General features: G+C 45.4%; 1 protein-coding gene across 2 annotated transcripts in view; it reads left to right on the forward strand.

Annotated features, from left to right (window-relative positions):
* The first annotated feature begins 1,593 nt into the window (after positions 1–1,593).
* The window catches only part of LOC137344518 (integrin beta-1-like), a 98,074-nt gene continuing 81,785 nt past the window's right edge, over positions 1,594–17,882 (forward strand). For both annotated transcript variants that reach the window (XM_068007556.1, XM_068007565.1), the window contains exon 1: positions 1,594–1,749. The gene's annotated coding sequence lies outside the window, so the exon portion shown is untranslated. The remainder of the gene's footprint in view (positions 1,750–17,882) is intronic.

A 17,882-nucleotide genomic window follows, 5' to 3' on the forward strand; every position in this document is an offset into this window, starting at 1 on the left:
CTGGTGACCTGCGTCCACAAGTGGTGTCTCAGCTATGAACCTCATTAAAAAGTGACTCCACAAGTTTCTATGCCACTAGCCTGCTTTTTCTTTCATTGATCCAAATCAGGAGGCATTTGAGCCTGGAAAATTAATTGCCCAACTTTTACTCAATGTCCCAGTCTTAGATACTTCTGATCGGAACTGGGGTTCTAAAAGAGAGCGGCATGGAAGATGGAGTCTGTTGCTGCTAGGAGTCCATAGCTAAGATGGACGTAGGTCTCTTAGCACTTGTGTGAAGAAGATATATAGCACAGGCTAATGAGATAGGAATATCTGATCTACAACCAAACTTTGGGCAATTAGTTTGTGGAACATAGAAACAAATGACAATAATCTAGTTCAGAAAAGTAGGTTAACATACTTAATGTACTCTATCCAAAACTAAGACAAAACCATTTTTGTTCAGGATTTGATGCTTTTGGATTTCTGTTGGGATTTGCTTTCAAAGTACGTATATATGTCGCACTTGTTATTGATAAAAAAGAGCACATCTAGTAGCCTAATGGTGGATGTGTGAAAGTCACTGCTTGAGATTGTGGCATCCACCAAAGGTTATTGAGTGCTGGACTAGTGTAATGCAATACACAGTGAGCTCATAGTACATAAACACTGTTCAAGTACATATTTGCCCATGCTCTTTATCTGCGATTAACGGTATTACATCTATAAAGACTTTAATGTACATGTGTGTGGTGGGAGCAGATTTGAACAAGTATTGAGACTGGAATTTGAACTAAAGCCTTTTGGATAGGCATTCAGATAATGGAAATCGTTACGATATTGACTTGCTTTATTGTACTTATTATCAACCTCTCAAGGAAGTCAATGTTGGGTGGGATATTGTAACGGAGGTTCAAAAAAAACTTATTTACATCAGGAATTATATTCTCTTTTCTCTTCAGAAAATAGCAGAATTGTATCCTCTCCCAGAAAAAATCTGATTTATATCTGGAATTATATCCTCTTTTAAGAATCCTATTTAAATGGTGAACATAAATAATATAAAGACTTTAATGTACATGTTTAAGTACTTGTACATGTAGCCTGGTATTGGACCCCATAAAGGATAGATGAAATGATCATTGAAAATATCGTGCAGCTGTTTTGATATGTGGTTGCAAAGCAATTTGGACACACGTGTATTGATTTGATCAATTTATTTTTCAGTCAATCACATACAAAAATAGAATAAGTTTAACCCAAAATGAATGGCTATCATTCCCACTGAGTGACAGTTCCTGGGTCTGGTAAGTCACTGTCTGCTGGGGAAAGGATATAATTCTGCTATTTCCTGGAGAGAAGACGATATAATTCCAGATTTAAATCAGTTTTTTTATCTGGGAGTAGGAGATAATTTAGCCCCACCAGGGCAATGAGTTAAATACTTTTTTTTTTGGCAGGCAGCACAAGTCAGCAACGTACACACAATCTGTTTTTTCACAGAATGAAGTCTCAGAGGTACAAACATTGTACAACTGGGCCAAGATTCCGAGACTGAATATACAGGGGGTGGAGCTCAGGGCGGTGGTTAAAATTCAGTGACAAACTAAACAGAGAGACTTTGACATTGCAGAGAAACCAAGCGCCTCCTGCGTGTGTGTGAACCCAGATCCGATTGGATGCGGAGAGGAGCCAGATCTTCCACTAAAAACCGGCACTGGTTACAGAGAACTGGGCAAAGAAAATACAGCCTGCTTTCCTGTAAAGGTAAGCTGGTGGAGCTTATTATTGTTGTCCTTCTGGTAGCTGTCCCTTTGCTGTTGTCCTGTGTTTTCTTGCAGCTGTCCTGATTTCTGTAACAGTAAGCGAATCCAAAAACATTCCAATTGCAACCCATTCCTTTGCTTCTGAATGGGTTTTATATTGGTAATTTGAGCTTTTTGCAATTGTGGTTGCTGGTCAATCCAGCTGACTAATATTTGTTGGTTGAAAACTGTCCCATTTCTAGGACCTAACTGTCATTTTTAAAAATTGAACCCAGCTGGCTGTGGTCATGATTTTGAGACCTGATCATAGACTAATGCCTTGTTAAATCCCTCCGTGGCCTTGCCCTCCCTGTCTCTGTAATCTTCTCCACCCATGAACTCTCCACTTCTCTGAAACCGGCCTCTTGTGCACCCGTTCCCTTTGCCCTATCAATTGTGGCTGTGCCTTCAGCCACCCAGGCCCCACCTCTCCACATTCCTCTCTTTCTTTAAGACTCTCGTTAAAACCCAACTCTTTCACCAAGCTTTTAGTCACCCCACCTAATATCTCCCGCTTTGGCATGGAGTCCATTTTTTCCCTTATGCTTCTATGAAGTGCCTTGGGATATTTTTCTACATTAAATGTGTGATGTAATTGCAAATTGTTGATGTTGTAATCCACGTTATTTAGATCAGTGATTTAAAATCTTTTCTGTGTGAGGAACACTCTGCAAATGTTGACAGACACCAGGGGACCCTCTGAATGTACAATAATGACACCCAGCTCTACTCTCCACTCCCTGTCTCAGGGATGTCAATTTTGGAAACTGGAACACGTTTCAATTTTTCCACCCAGGTAATGTAAGGCACAAATCAGATGCAAAGTAAAGAACCCTTCACTCAGCCCAACAACATACCTAGTCTAAATCTTAGATTCCACACTGCAATAATGTGAATTTATTTAATTTCCCACACCATCTATCCTTATGGTTTCCTTGTGTGGGATTAATAATTAGTGCGGAATTATGGACATTTTTGTGGTGTTTAGCCATGTCCAGTCTTTGTTGCATGACACCAAGCAGAAGTCAAGTGTTTCACCATAGGGTGCAAGATGGGAAGGTATAGCCTCCACATGCTGTGCCTATGCACCCTGTCATGTCTGGTTACAGAACAGGATTGGAAAAGCCCTGTAACTGATCGTCTCAGCCATTAAATGGAACATGGCCTACTAATATTCTTCAGAGAAGGAAAGCTACCATCACCCCTACCCGTCTGGCCTACAGGTAACTAATCCACACTATGTGGTTGTCTCTTAAGTGGCCATGCAAGCCATTTAATTGTACAAACTATATCTACCAGCTCTGGGGCTTTTTTATTGGAGCAATCCAGATTATGGAGCAATAAGATCGAATTATTTACAATTATGAAAGGATGGTACAGGGTAGATTGAAGCAGATTGTTTCCAGTTGTTGATGGATCTAGAACAATGGGTCATAGGTACAAGATTAAATATAAGAGATTTAGAACAAAAAGCAAGAGAAACATCTCTGCACAGAGCTGTGAGGCTGTGGAATTCTCTTCCAGAGATAATGGTTGAGGCATAAACTATGTCAGCAATTAAGATTAGATTGGATAAGTGGATAAAGGAAAAGAGGATAAAGGGATATGGTGTGGGTAAATGTGATTAGAACTATTTGCTCACATGGAAGGTAAACACCAACAAGGAGTGTTTGGACTGAATCGCCTGATTCCGTATTGTAACTTCGATTTATTTCTACATATTTTAAGAAGATCTATCACCGCCTTTTAGGACAACTAAGTATGGCCTCACCAGCATCACCCACATCCCAACAATAAATGTAGAAAAAAGACCCAAATAAGAAAAATGTAATTTATGAAACAAAATTAAATTCTTTGCATATGCTTTTCTCATTATCTAACAGTTTGAAGCAAAATTTCAAAATACAATTTCTGATGTGTTAAATGTATGGTAATGTAGGGGTTGTGTTACTGGACTAGAGGCCTAGATGTGAGATTGAATCCCATCATGGCAATTTGAAAATTTGAATTCAGAAGAAAAATTCAGAAATAAAAAGCTGGTATCAGTAAAAGTGACCATGAAACTGCCAGATTATCATAAAAACTCAACTGGTTCACTAATGTCTTTTGCTATGGAAACTTACTGCCCTTACCCGGTCCGGCCTATATGTGTTTCTAGTACCACACCAAGATGAGTCCTTCATCGTCGTTGGGTCAAAATCCTGGAACTCCCTACCTAACAGTACTGTGGGAGAACCTTTACCAAAAGGACTGCAGCGGTTCAAGAAGGCGTCTCACCACCACCTTCTCAAAGGCAATTAGGGATGGGCAATAAATGTCGGCCTCGCCAGCGCACCCACATCCCATGAACGGATAAAAAAAATTCCTGATACAAGGAGTTCAGGAAAGATAGGGAAGGAAAGAAAGGAGGTGGGGGGGGGGGGGGGTGGTGTGGCAGTATTGATTTAGGAGAATATTGCAGTACTGGAGAGAGAGGATGTCCTGGAGGGGTCAAGGACAGAATCTATTTGGTTAGAGTTAATAAATAAAAGAGGTGCCATTACACTACTGGGTATATTCTATAGGCCATCAACTAGTGGGAAGGAAATAAAGGAGCAAATTTTCAGGGAAATTATAAAAGCCATAGAGCAATGATAACTGGGGACTTCAAATATCCTAAATATAGACTGGGATAACAATAATAATATAAGGGGCACGGGGTGGGGAGGAGTTTTTGAAATGTGTCCAGGATAACCTTCTTAACCGGTACATTTCTGGCCCAACGAGGAAGGAGGCATTGCTGGTCTTGGTTCTCTGGAATGAGGTGGGCCAAGTGGAGCAAGTGTCCGTGGAAGAGCATTTAGGGAGCAGCGATCGTAGTATCATACGGCTTAGGAAAGCTATGGAAAAGAACACAGACCACTCTAAAGTAAAAATACTCAATTGGAGGAGGGCCAATTTCAATGGGATGAGAACAGATCTGGCCCGGGTAAATTGGAGTCAAAGATTGGCAGGCAAAACTGTAATTGAACAGTGGACGGCCTTTAAGGAGGAGATGGTTCGGGTACAGTCTAGACACATTCCCACGAGGCAGAATGGTAGGGCAACTAAAGTCAGAACTGCTTGGATGACAAAAGAGATAGTGAGTAAGATGAAACAGAAAAAAGGGGTGTATGACAGATGTCAAGTTGATAACACGAGTGAGAACCAGGCTGAATATAGAAAGTTCAAAGGGGAAGTGAAAAAGGAAATAAGAGGGACAAAGAGTGAGTATGAGAATAGACTGGCGGCCAACATAAAAGGGAATCGAAAAGTCTTCTACATGCATGTAAACAGTAAACAGGTAGTATGAGGAGGGATGGGGCCAATTAGGGACCGTAAAGGAGATCTACTCATGGCGGCAGAGGGGATGGATGAGGTACTAAATGAATACTTTGCATCTGTCTTTACCAAGGAAGAAGATGCTGCCAGAGTCTCAGTAAAGGAAGATATAGCTGTGATACTGGATGGACTAAAAATTGATAAAGAAGATGTACTTGAAAGACTAACTGTACTTAAAGTAGATAAGTCACCTGGTCCGGATGGGATGCATCCTGGGTTGCAGTGGGAAGTAAGGGTGGAAATTGCGGAGGTATTGGCCATAATCTTCCAAACATCCGTAGATACGGGGGTGGTGCCAGAGGACTGGAGAATTGCAAATGTTACACACTTGTTCAAAAAAGGGTGTAAGGATAAACCCAGCAACTATAGGCCAGTCAGTTTAACCTCAGTGGTGGAGAAACTTTTAGAAACGATAATCCGGAACAGAATTAACAGTCACTTGGACGTGTGTGCATTGATTAGGGAAAGCCAGCATGGATTTGTTAAAGGCAAATCGTGTGTAACTAACCTGATAGAGTTTTTTGATGTGGTAACAGAGAGGGTAGATGAGGGCAATGCAGTTGATGTGGTGTATATAGACTTTCAAAAGGCGTTTGATAAAGTGCTGCACGATAGACTTATCATCAAGATTGCGGCCCATGGAATAAAGGGGGCAGCAGCAACATGGATACAGAATTGACTAGGGGACAGGAAACAGAGAGTAGTGGTGAACGGTTGTTTTTCGGACTGGAGGGAGGCGTACAGTGGTGTTTCTCAGGGGTCAGTGCTGGGACCACTGCTTTTCTTGATATATATTAATGACTTGGACCTGGGTGTACAGGGCACAATTTCAAAATTTGCAGATGACACAAAACTTGGAAGGGTAGTAAACAGTGAGGAGGATAATGATAGACTTCAAGAGGATTTAGACAGGCTGGTGGCATGGGCGGACACGTGCCAGATGAAATTTAACGCAGAAAAATGCGAAGTGATACATTTCGGTAGGAAGAATGAGGAGAGGCAATATAAACTAGAGAGCACAACTCTAAAAGGGATACAGGAACAGGCAGATCTGGGGGTCTATGTGCACAAATCATTGAAGGTGGCAGGGCAGGTTGAGAAAGTGGTTAAAAAAGCATACGGGATCCTGGGCTTTATAAATTGAGGCATAGAGTATAAAAGTATGGAAGTCATGATGAACCTTTATAAAACACTGGTTTGGCCACAACTGGAGCATTGTATCCAGTTCTGGGCACCGCACTTCAGGAAAGATGTGAAGGCCTTAGAGAGGGTGCAGAAGAGATTTACTGGAATGATTCCAGGGAATGGGGACTTTAGTTACGTGGATAGACTTGAGTAGCTGGGGTTATTCTCCTTGGAATAGAGACAGTTGCGAGGAGATTTGATAGAGGTATTCAAAATCATGAAGGGTCTAGACAGAGTAGATAGAGAGAAACTGTTCCCATTGGCGGAAGGGTCAAGGACCAGGGGACATAGATTTAAGATGATTGGTAAAAGAACCAAAGGTGACATGAGGAAAAATCTTTTTACACAGCGAGTGGTTAGGATCTGGAATGCACTGCCTGAGGGGGTGGTGGAGGCAGATTCAATCACGGCCTTCAAAATGGAACTGGATAAGTACTTGAAAGGAAAAAATTTGCAGGGCTACGGGGAAAGGGCAGGGGAGTGGGACTAGCTGGATTGCTCTCGCATGGACCTGATGCAGACTCGATGGGCCGAATGGCCTCCTTCCATGTTGTAACCTTTCTATGATTCTATGGTTGACTCTTAACTGCCCTCTGAAGTGGCCTAGCAAGCCATTCATTTGTAGCAAAGCACTACAAAGCATTTTGGGAGCACTATCAGGGAAACACTGAGCCTATTCTATTCATGCTCTGGTCATATGCATTGGGTTTCTCTTGATACAAAACAAGCTACATCAAATAGCTTCTATGCTTTTACCATGTGTTATTATCTAAATTTGATTCTTTGGGATGACAAATGCTCTAGTGCTATGCACCATGACAGCCTTAATATTAGATCATAAGTGAAGGGCCCTATTCTGCCTCCTCCTGGGGTCCCCACCATCATGCAAGTGTTCACTCCCTGTGACATTAAAAAGCTGACACAACAAATCCCTTTGGATCCTGACAACATCCTGGCTATAGCGCTGAAGATCTGCACCCCAGAGGAAGTCGCCCCTCTAAACAACCTGTTCCTAGGACACTGGCATCTACCCGACAATGTGGATGATTGCCCAGGTATGAAAAAATCCAGGATAAATCTAACCCAGCTAATTAGCATCCTATCAGCCTCCTCCCAATAATCAGTAAAATGATAGAAGGAGTCATCAAAAGTGGCATCAACCAATAACTCGCTCACTGACACTCAATTCAGGTTTTTCCAGACCTGGACTCGAAAGTTGAATGCCAGAAAAGAGGTGAGAGGCGCTACCGTTGACATCAAAGCAGCATTCAACTGAGTATGGCACTAAGGAGCCCTAGCATAACTGAGTTGATTGAGGGTTAAGGGAAAAGTCTCCAGTGGCTGGAGTATTACCTGACGCAAAGGAAAATTATCATGGATGCCGGAAACAAGTCACCACAGCTGCAGGATATAGCTGTTCAGAGAAGCAACCTTGGCCCAACCACAATCAGCTGCTACATCAATGACCTTCCGTCTGTCAAAAAGCCGAGAGTGGGGATGTTTGCTAATCGTCCCACAATGTTCAGCTCCACTCACAACTTCTCTGATAATAAAGCAACCCATGCCAGCTACAGCAGGATTTGAAGAACATCCAAAAAAAAAGAGTCCAATCACCTCTCCCTAACCTTCACCAGAATCATTATGAAATCATAAAATCATAGAAAATAGGAGCAAGAGTAGGCCATTCGGCCCTTCGGGCCTGCTCCGCCATCCAAAGTGATCATGGCTGATCGTCTAACTCAGTATCCTGTTCCCGCTTTTTCCCCATATCCCTTGATCCCTTTAGCATTAAGAAATATATCTATCTCCTTCTTGATTACATCTAATGACTTGGCCTCCACTGCCTTCTGTGGTAGAGAATTCCACAGGTTCACCACCCTCTCAGTGAAGAAATTTCTCCTAATTTCGGTTCTAAATGGCACACCCCGTATCCTGAGACTGTGACCTCTGGTTATGGATTCCCCATCCATCAGGAACATTGGGACTCATCACTGAGTCTCACAACATCAACAGCTCTGGGGTCACCACTGACCAGAAGCTTAACTGGACCAGCCATATTGACACTGTGGCTACAAGGGCAAGGCTGAGGCTGGGTAATCTACAGTGAGTGGCTTACCTCCGGACCCCTCAAAGGCTCTTCACCATCTACAAGGCTCAAATCAGGAATGTGATGGAATACTCCCCAGTCACTTGGATGGGTACACCCGCAAGAAAACTCAAGAAGCTCGACACCATCCAGAAGAGAGTATTTTTTTTTTGATCGGTGCCACTGTCACTGAATTCATTATCCACCCCCTCCATCACCGGTGCACTGTGGTTTCAGTATGTGCGATCGACAGGATGCACCACAGGAACTCACCAAGGCTACTTCGACAGTATCTCTCTACCCTGTCACTGAGAAGGACAAGAACAGCTATGTTGTGGGAACATCATCGACATTAACAACAGCTTGCATTTATATAGCGTAGAAAAACATCTCAAGTCACTTCACAGAAGCATAATCAGACTTAAATTGAAAGCCGAGGTAAAGAAGAGAAATTAGGACAGGTGACTGTAAACTTGGTCACAGAGGTGGGTTTTAAGGTGGGTCTTAAAGGAGGAGAGGGAGGCAGGGAGGTAATTCCAGAGCCTAAGGTCAAGGTGGCTGAAGGCACAGCTGCCAAAGGTAGGACGAAGGAAGAGGGAGATCTACGAGAGGCCAGAGTTGGAGGAACACAGGGTTGTGGGCTGGAGAAGATCACACAGATAGGGACAGGTGAGGTCACGAAAGAATTTAAACACAAAGATGAGAATTTTAAATTTGAGGCGTTGCGAGACCAGGAGCCAATGTAGGTCAGCGAGCACAAAGTTGATGGGTGAGTGGGAATTGGTGCAGAATAGGTTATGGGCAGCAGAGTTCTAGATAAGCCGAAGTTCATTGAGGGTGGAGGATGAGAAGGCGTCCAGGAGAACTTTGGAATACCTGAGTCTGGATGTGACAAAGGCACGGATGAGATTTTCAGCAGTGGATGGCCTGAGGCAGGCGTGGAGACAGGCGATGCAGGTGGTCTTTGTGATGGAAATGATATCTCATATCTCTTTATGTGGCTCGGTGTCAAATTTTTTCTGGTAACGCTCCTGTGAAGTGCCTTGGGATGTTTTACTACGTTAAAGGCACTATATAAATGCAAGTTGTTGTTGTATGGGGTTGGAAGCTTAGCTCAGGATCAAATAGGACGCCAAGGGTGCGAACAATCTGTATCAACCTGACACAGTCAGGGGAGGGGGATGGAATTGGCCATGAGGGAATGGAGTTGTGGCAGGGGCTGAAGATGACAGCTTCTGTCTTCCCAATATTTAACTACAGGAAATTGCAGCTGACTGTGGACTGGATGTCGGACAAGCAGCCTGACAACACAGAGCAGTGCAGAGGTCGAGAGAGGTGGTGGAGAGGTAGAGCTGGGTGTTGTCAGCATATAGGTGTAATCTGACCCCACATCTTCAGATGATGTTGCCAAGGGGCAGCTTGTAGATGAGGAAAAGGAGGGGGCAAAGGATAGATCTTTGGGGGACTCCAGAGGTGACAGAGTGGGGGCAAAAAGATAAGCCATTGCTGAAGATGCTCTGGCTACAATTGGATAGATAAGAGTACAACCAAGCGATCCCACTGAGCTGGACAACGGAGGAGAGGCGTTGCAATAGGATAGTGTAGTCCCTCATGTCAAAGGTTAGGAGAGGAGGTATTGTGCACCATGGTCACAGTCACAGAGGATGTGATTTTGATTAGTGCCATTTCATTAGGGATGGGCAATAAATGCCGGCCTCGCCAGCGACGCCCACATCCCATGAACGAATAAAAAATAGGGGCTGTGGCAGAGGCGTAAACCTGATTGGAGAGATTCAAACATGGATTTGCGGGAAAGATGGGTACGGATTTGGGAGGTGACAGCGCGTTCAAGGATTTTGGAGAAGAAAGGGAGGTTTGGCAGAGGCGTCAAGGGTGAGTTGTTTGAGGTGGGGGGTGATGATGTGGATTTGAAAGGGAGGGGGACAATACCTGAAGAGAGGGCACTATCATCTCCGAGTCTCATTTGGACATACATCACCATTCTTTCATCATCGCAGGGTCAAAATCTTCGAATTCCCTATCCAGCAGCATTATGGGAGCACCACCAGCATAAGGTCTGCAGTGGTTCAAGCAGGCCCAACACCACCTTCTAAGGGCAACAAGGGATGGCTTTGCAGTGTTGCCCCGATCCTGAGGACAAAATAATAAAAAAAAAATTCCCTTCTCCAGTAGTACTTTGGTGTAATTAAACTACATGTGAAAGTTACCTTCAGATTATCTTCTTTGCTTGCTGTCCCTCAACACTCTCTCTCATCTGGTGTAATTTAGAGCTTATTGTTTTTTTGTGTATGTATTTAGATTTTTTCAGCATCTGCTGTCTCCTCTGGTTAGGAAGTGAAGAGTGCTTTAGAAGATGAGGTCCTTGTTTACAAAAGGAGTGCGGAAGATACTGTTGTATGGTGCCATACTATTAAACAGACAAAATCAAGAGTTTTTTTCTGGTTGATAATGGAGTATTCAAGTGTATGTGAAGGTTGAACTCCATTTTCAGAACAAGGCCTATTATAGGTTCTAGATGATCTCCAGTGGCATTTACGGGTAGTCTGTAGTCTAAAGTATGGTTGTGGTCTTTAGCTGTGAAGGTGGAGTTGTAGTTAACCTCAGACACCTCTTGGGGAAGTGGTCCAAGTAGGCATAACTTGAGGTCAATTAGAGGCTAATTGCTGACGGCCGTTTCTGGAGATTGGCAGCTGCATCTAAGAGCCCTGCTTCTGCTGTTGGGGAGAGGCCAGGCTATCAAGGTCAGAGAAAAAAACAAACAGCAGGAAATGACTGACGTTCTTTTGCTTTTTTCAATGTCCTTTTTGTTACGATTATTTTGCATCTGCAACAAATTGTGACACTTTGAAGAGCAATATCTGAAGAATCATGGGCACATGCTAGATGCATTTTTTTATACGTATATATAGATGGTATTCAACTAATGCTAACGTAGACTGCCCTCCAGCAGGCCTGCTTGTAACATCAATGTTTTTGCATGCTGAAGGGGGTTGGAGAGATTGACCTCTGAACAGCCAGTAACGTTCTGACCTTATATGGAAACAATTTCACTGTTGGATGATGCAGTGTTATGCATAATCTGTGCCAGAATAGCTTTTTTGTTGCGCATTGCACTCCCAGAGTACATACTGTTACCATATTGAGAAATATTTTGTTCATTTGTTTTGTTCTATTTCAGTTTTTGGAAAAGTTTTTCAGTCAGCAGGGACATCAGCTATTAATCATATTTTAACTCTAAAAGGTTTTTTGAAATGGTGTGAGCATGTCATAATATAAAGGAACCATGTTGTATTCTTTCTTACTCAGTAAATCACTGGATTGTTCTGTGTTAGTTTAAAACATTTGTTCTGCAAAGTGCCTAATCCTTTTTTTGTCATAAAGAACTTGCATTTATACTCCAAAGAACCACAGCAGCTACTACAATAAACCTGTCTCGTTTTGGTAGTCTTTTTGAAGTCTGATTTTAAAGTCTTTTGAGATATAAAAGTTTACATGATTTGCTTCAGCGTGTGCTTTAGATTTTAGATGCAGTACCAGGTACAGTGCTTTATAAATGTCACGGGTGAATTATTATTTGTAAACATTTTTGTGATGAATTTTTATGTTTTTTAAAGGGAGGGATATTAGCAATGTGAAGTGGATACTTTTGTGTTTAGGGCACTCCGTGTTGGAATCACCTCCCCCCTCGCCTCTCCTCCCCTCCCCCAGGTCGGGTATAGTTTAGATGCAGAGTAAATGTCCTATTCTGGCAATTCAGGTGGGGCCAGGCTAGGGTCAGAAGGCCCACCACCACCTTCTCAAGGGCAAATAGGGATGGGCAATAAAATGACAGCTCAGACCAGGATCAAACTAGGTTTCTTCCTGACCTGTATAGGTCAGTGATACACCATGCAGCATAGACGCTCACTAAACCACAGAAATCTCCTGCCTTCCCATATAGCCCCTGCTACCAACTCATTTTCGTGTCAGCATTTGGCACAGGCCCTGCTCTGCTCTGATCCTCAGGACAAACACTGGTCTCCACCCCTTTTTTCCTGATTTTTTTATCCAGAGAGTAAGGCCCCGTTATTTATGAGGAGATGGGGAGGGAACAGGGTGGGGGTTGGTGGGTCATAAAGGTCAGGAAATGCGGGTAATGTGGAGCATTTGGGCACAAAACCGCAGCTGGGCAACAAAGAATAGGAATGGAGGGAGAGATCGTTGGGGGGGCTGGGGGGGAGGTCGTGGCGATGGGGGGAGGTCATGAAGTTCGGGGGGGAGGCTGTGGATCGTGGGGAGGGAAGCAGGTGTGCTTGAGGGGCCGGGAGGAAGCACTCCAGTTCCTCCTGGTCCACAAGTAGTGCTGGAAACGCACTTACCAGCTGGATCCGGGCTTTTTTAGTCACCCTTCAGATGCCGGGTTTCCAGAGCCCTGAGAAACCCTGCCCGCAGCATTTAAAATCTATTAAAATTTGACACAGCCGCATTGGCATATTTAAATGATGGACCCGCCTCTTGACAGCAGGTTAGTCACCTGTCCCCAAACCCGCCACCGAGTCGGGGGGGGGGGAATTTTAACATTCCCCCCCCGACTCTCTCCCGCCCGTCATGGGGGATTAAAATTCCCCCCTAAGTGCTCACTGGCTGCTGACTCCATTCACAATGATGTTCAGCCTCCTTGCCCACTCTTCCCATTGTTGGTTGATTAGACTTCGGATGTTGCTGGTTTCACCGTTTTGAGTTTCACAGGCCTATTCATAGAAAGTTCTTTTCACAACACTGCTTCTTTACTGGTGGATTTAGAATTTCTCCACCCGTGAGTGAGCAGCACCGAGAACAGGAGGTACATTTTAACCCCCAAGAATGGGTGGGAAGTAAAAATCGTCCATTTTCAGAACGGGCCAGCATCCCGGCTCCAACATGCCTACTTCTGAGTTTAACCCAGGCAGGTCTGAGTGCACATGGAGAGCAGATACATAAGAACATAAGAAGATAAGAAATAGGAGCAGGAGTAGGCCATATGGCTCCTCGAGCCTGCTACGCCATTCAATAAGGTCATGGCAAATCTTCAACCTCAACTCCACTTTCCTACCCGAGCCCTGTATCCCTTGATTCCCTTGAATCCAAAAATCTATCAATCTCAGCCTTGAATATACTCAACGACTGAGCATCCACAGCCCTATGGGGTAGAGAATTCCAAAGATTCACAACCCTCTGAGTGAAGAAATTCCTCCTCATCTCAGTACTAAATGGCCGACCCCTTATCCTGAGATTATGCCCCCTAGTCCGAGACTCTCTGGCCAGGGGAAACATTCTCTCAGCATCTACCCTGTCAAGCCCTCTTAGAATCTTATATGTTTCAATGAGATCACCTCTCATTCTTCTAAACTCCAGACAGTATAGGCCCATTCTACTCAATCTCATCCCAGGAATCAATCTAGTGAACCTTCGTTGCACCACCTCTAAGGCAAGTATATCCTTCCTTCGGTAAGGAGACCAGAACTGTACACAGTACTCCACTTGTGGTCTCACCAAAGCCTTGTACAATTGCAGCAAGACTTCCTTACTCTTGTACTCCAACCCCCTTGCAATAAAGGCCAACATACCATTTGCCTTCCTAATTGCTTGCTGTACCTGCATGTTAACTTTCTGTGCTTTGTGTACAAGGACACCCAAATCTCTCTGAACACCAATATTTAATAGTTTCTCACCATTTTTCCTTCCAAAGTGAATAACCTCACATTTCCTCACATTACACTCCATCTGCCACCTTCTTGCCCACTCACTTAACTTGTCTATATCCTTATGCAGACTCTTTGGGCTCGAATTTAGCAGGCCTGCGGGTTCCCAGCGGGTGGTCCTCCGGGAGCGTGGTCAACACGCTCGGCGAAATTAGTGGGTTGCCCGCGCGATCGTAGCAGGCAACCCACTAATAGGAATCAATTACCTGCTCCTCCGGGGTCCACGGCGCTGGCCTGCGCGTCGGTCGGGCTGCGCATGCGCAGTACGATCTGTCAGCTGGAGGCTCTCCAGTTAAAGGGGCAGTCCTCCACTGACAGATGCTGCAACCAATGGGACAAATTGCAGCATGGAGCAGCCCAGGGGGAAGGCTGCTCCCAGTTTAATGATGCCTCACCCCAGGTATCATCAGATGGGGTGAGGAGGAGGGGGAGGACACAGATCTTCCCCCCGGCGGGCGGGAGGAAGCGGTCTGCCTCTGCCACCAAGAAGGCCTGGCTCGAGGTGGCAGAGGGGGTCACCTGCGCCACCAACATATCGCCCACCTGCATACAGTGCAGGAGGCGCTGCAATGACCGCAGTAGGTCAGCCGCAGTGAGAACACGAAGTCTTTCCCCTACACTCCGTCTGCCACAACACTGCCCCCACCCCACATCTCCTTCGGCACCGCCAACACTATTCTGTCACATCACCCTTCATACCCACTCACACCCCATCCTCATCTTACCTCCACCTACTCACCTCGCCAGTACTCACCCTGCCACTAACACGCAACCCACTCCTCATACAATCTCATTGCTCCATCCCATACTCACCCTCTCGTGCATCTCCCTCACGGCCAGCCTCACTCAACCTGCCACCACCTGTGCTGCAGCCACAGGGCATGCATAACATATGTGCAGTAGGCAGGGTAAGGCAAACGTCTCGTCAGCATGAAGGGGGTGCACAAGGGTGTCTGAGGGTTTGTCATGGGTGTTACCCATATTGAATTTCAGAGCAACAAACAGCACACATTATATTGACACCACCACTGCCATGTCTCCGCGAATCCTGTCCGTTGTGTCCAATAATGCCCGCTCCTGGGTATCACTATGAGGACCCACCACTGATGCCACCCATCGTGTTACTGCAGAGTAGGTGCAGGTGTATTTGCAGGGCTCGTCCGCGCAGACGACTGAGAGACATCGGCGGTGTAGCCGGCTGCACCCTGGAAGGATGCGGAGGAGAAGGTGTGGAGGGCAGTGGTGACTTTGCCAGCGACAGGTAAGCAGTTGGTGCTGGGGCCAGCCAGGAGCAGCTCGGCATGAAAGAGGCTGCAGATCTCCACGACTACATGTCGAGCGAATCTGCGCCTCCCTGTGCACTGCTGCTCGGAGAGGTCCGGGGAGCTGTGCCTCGGTCTGTGGACCCTGTGGCGAGGGTAGTGCCCTCTGCGACGCGTCTCTCTCTGCGGTAGCCCTCCCTCCTGCTGTGCAGGTGGGCGTGCAACAACACCGTGTTGGGGGGATCCACGTCTCTGCGGCGGACGGCGTGGACTGCGAGGCTGCTGGTGCTGGTCATGCTCTTCGTCCTCCGAGTGTCTCCACACACCACCCAACTGGCAGGTGTTGGTCTGAGGGGTTGTGCAGGGTAGGTGTGTGGTTCCTCGGACTGGGGCTGCGGTTTCGTGTCGGTCTGTCCTCTGGCTTGGCGGGGGGTGGTGGAGGGCAGAGGTTGCCCTATGTGACGCGGTGGCCTCCTGCGTGGGTGAGGGCTCTCCCCCGTGGAGCGCACCTTGGCACCTGCCACAGGCTGCTGGCTGCAACACGCCTGGTTGGAGGGAGACTGTTTCCCCCAGTGTGGGAAACTCACTGCCTTGAACCGAAAATCCCACACTTCCTCTTTTGACAGCTGCTTCAGCTCATTAACTGACCACAACGAGCAAGGTAAGTACTCTCAAGTGGAACCCCGCTGGCTTTAATTGCCTGCGGGATTCCCACCAGCGGGGCTTGCGTGCGCAGCCCCGCACGTCAGTGCGGTACCCGGAAGTGGCCGGGATTTCGTCGCGATCCGGTCACGTGACCGGAGATCGGGATTTTCGGGGCCACCCCGCTGGGAACCCGCCGGAAACACGATCCTAAAATCGAGCCCTTTGTGTCTGCCTCACAGCTTACTTTTCTACCTAGCTTTGTATCATCAGCAAACTTGGATACATCACACTCAGTCCCTTCATCTAAGTCATTAATATAGATTGTAAATAGCTGAGACCCCAGCCCACTAGTTACAGCCTGCAAACCTGAGAATGATCCATTTATTCCTACTCTCTGTTTTCTGTCCGTTAACCAATCCTCTATCCATGCTGATATATTACCCCCAACCCCATGAGCCCTTATCTTGTGTAACAACCTTTTGTGTGGCACCTTATCGAATGCCTTTTGACAATCCAAATATACTACATCCACTGGTTCCCCTTTATCTACCCTGCTAGTTACATCCTCAAAAAACTCTAATAGATCACAACCAATGCATCCACAACCTCTGCAGCTACCCCTTTTAAAACCCTAGGATGTAGACCATCAGGTCCAGGGGATTTGTTGGCTTTTAGTCCCATTAATTTCTCCAGTACTATTTCTTTACTATTATTAATTACTTTAAGTTCCTCACTCTCGTTAGTACCTTGGATCCCCACTATTTCTGGTATGTTTTTTGTGTCCTCCACTGTGAAGACATATACAAAATATTTGTTTAACATCTCTGCCATTTCCTTATTCCCCATTATAATTTCTCCTGTCTCAGCCTCTAAGCGACCCATTATAAGCAACATTATAAGCCTCTTTTAATCTAATACTATCCTTAACTTCTTTAGTTAGCCAATGATGAATCACTTTTTCCGTGGAGTTCTTATTCCTCAATGGAATGTATATTCGTTGAGAATTATGAAATATTTCTTTAAATGTTTGCCATTGCTTATCTACTGTCACATCTTTTAATCTAATTTCCCAATCTATCTTAGCCAACTTGCCCTTCATCACCTATGTAATTGGCTTTGTTTAAGTTTAAGACTCTAGTTTCAGACTTAAGTATGTCGCTCTCGAACTCAATGTGAAATTCATCATATTATGATCACTTTTCCCCAGAGGATACCTTACTATGAGATTACTAATTAACCCTGTCTCTTACACAAGACAAGATCTAAAATAGCCTGTTCCCTGGTTGCTTCCATGACATATTGTTTTAGGAAACTGTCTCGAATACATTCCATGAACTCAACCTCCAGACTACTTTTGCCGATTTGATTTGCCCAGTCTATATGAAGATTAAAGTCCCCTATGATTCCTGGATTACTTAAGTTACAAGCTCCTCTTATTTCTTGATAAATACACCAGAAAGTCCTGCCCCCACTTAAAGCCGGCGGGCCAATACTTAAAAGGGTAATGTATCAATATATTAATACTTCATATTTTGTGCACTGGAATAATAAAACAAATTTGACCCTACCTGTTCGGATTTCCAATCGCTTCCCATTCATGTCAGGAGAAAGCAGGTGGGATGGGCCGATCCATGAGGAGATTGACTGTATTGAACTGCTTGTGGGCCCAGAGGAGCAGGAATGCTTCATTGAGGCCCAACAAGCTCACCTGGCCGACAGGACCCCCGCGATCAGCCGACCGCCCCCCCACCCCGATGGTGGACTCAGCCCCCCAATGGTGGACCCCTCCCCCCCCCGATGGTGGACGCTCCCAATG

The sequence above is a fragment of the Heptranchias perlo genome, chromosome 2 (assembly GCF_035084215.1).
Source record: "Heptranchias perlo isolate sHepPer1 chromosome 2, sHepPer1.hap1, whole genome shotgun sequence".
NCBI lineage: Eukaryota > Metazoa > Chordata > Chondrichthyes > Hexanchiformes > Hexanchidae > Heptranchias > Heptranchias perlo.